The sequence below is a fragment of the Chlorocebus sabaeus genome, chromosome 11 (assembly GCF_047675955.1).
Source record: "Chlorocebus sabaeus isolate Y175 chromosome 11, mChlSab1.0.hap1, whole genome shotgun sequence".
Taxonomy (NCBI): domain Eukaryota; kingdom Metazoa; phylum Chordata; class Mammalia; order Primates; family Cercopithecidae; genus Chlorocebus; species Chlorocebus sabaeus.
The window spans coordinates 9,792,066-9,793,777 of NC_132914.1; the positions used below are offsets into that span (position 1 = coordinate 9,792,066).

The 1,712-nt window shown below is 49.1% G+C and overlaps 1 pseudogene; it reads right to left on the minus strand.

The window, feature by feature from the left end:
- Nucleotides 1-211: 211 nt before the first annotated feature.
- LOC103218556 (aspartate aminotransferase, mitochondrial-like) lies at nucleotides 212-1,488 on the minus strand (annotated as a pseudogene).
- Nucleotides 1,489-1,712: the final 224 nt, after the last annotated feature.

Here is a 1,712-nt window from a genome sequence, read left to right on the forward strand (position 1 = left end):
CACAATGTTCCAGATGCCAGCCACGGATCCCTCTGCCCTGTGTCACTACATGTTCTTTTCTGAGAAACATTCAATTGCTGAGTGTTACACACTGTGGTTTAAGGAAATGATCCACTCACCACCATCCAACCTCTCTCATCCTCTGTGTGAAGCTCCCAATAGCAGAGGCTGAAGACAGAAAGGCTGTCTCTGTTTCCTTGCACCAGGTACGTTACTTGGTGACCTGGTGAATGGTATGAGCAAGGTAGCCCACATTGCCAGAGGTGACCCCTGCCACAGAGATGCGGCCGTCTTTTGTCATATAGATGGAGAACTCTTTGGTCAGCTGCTCCACCTGTTCAGGCTTTAGCCCTGTGAAACAAAACATGCCAATTTGGGCAGTGATGTGTAGCCAGTTGTGGGTGGAACTCTCCTTTTTGAGGTTGGAGACCAGCTGAGTCTGCATGCTAATGACGTGGTCGGCCATGACTTTCACTTCTTGCAACCATTGTTTTCACAAATCAGGGGTGTTAAGAATGGTAGAAGCAATCTGGGCCCATTGTGGGGACGGTTGGAATACATGGGACGGATCAAGATCTTCAACTGTGACTCTACCCTTTTGGTTTCATCTCATCTTTGCATACCACAGTGAAGGCTCCTACACACTCACCATATAAGCCCATGTTCTTGGCATATGATCGGCAGAGACAAACATAAATGCCCTGTTTGATGAAGTGGCACACAGTCCAGGCATCCTTATCACTATCACCACTGGTAAAGCCTTGGTAGGTCATGTCAAAGAAGGCAAAGAGATTCCTCTTCTTTACCAATGTTGGCATTTCCTTCCACTGTTCCGGATGTGGGTCCACTCCTGTGGAATTGTGGGTGCAGGCATGCAGAAGAAGAACATTTTGCTCTGGTATTTTTGAGAGGTCCTTCACAGCACCTGTGAAGTCAAAACCGCAAGTCTTGGGGTCATAAAACTAATAACCTTGTAGCTGCATGCCAGTGTCCCTGAAGACGGGTGTGTGATTTCCCCAGCTTGGTTTGGGCAGAAAGACCTCTCAGATGACCTTAAAAAATCTTTGCAGAAAACTGGCTCCAATCCTTAAGGTTCCAGTTCCAGTGACAAACCAGCCACTTTTCAAGTCTTCGCTGTTCTCACCGAGGGCTAGTTCAGCAGATGCCTTGCAAAATTCAGCCAGGCCCCCAATGGGCAAGGATTCCCTGTCCAAACTTTTTGTGGTAATCTGGACCTTTGCCTTGCAGACGCTAGACAGCCCATAAGGTTTTCCGTTATCATCCCGGTAGGCATCAACTCCCAGATTCATCTTTTTGCTATTGCTGTCCCTCTTAAAGGCTTCAATGACTCCCAGAAAGATATCTGGAGGTCCCATTTCTACATGGGTCCATCAGGAGCTGTCTCTGGCTGAGGCCGTGGCAGCGAGGCCCAGGTGGAAGGTGGCGGGCGATCCCGGAGAGGATGCGCAGGGAGTGCAGCAGGGCCATGGTGGACAGTAGGAGGGCAGTGGGCGGCTGCAGGACTGAGCAGAGGGCTCTCTGTAGAGTTTTAATTGTGAGAGAGGATTTGTGAGGTTGATCTTAAGCTGTAGCCAATCTGGTCTGCTTTGCATGTCTTTCTGTACGGTCCATAGCAAATTTGCTGAGGACCTCCATCTTGTTTAACATCCTGGGGAGCAAGGCCTGTAACCACTTGGCAAGGTTTTTGTGTA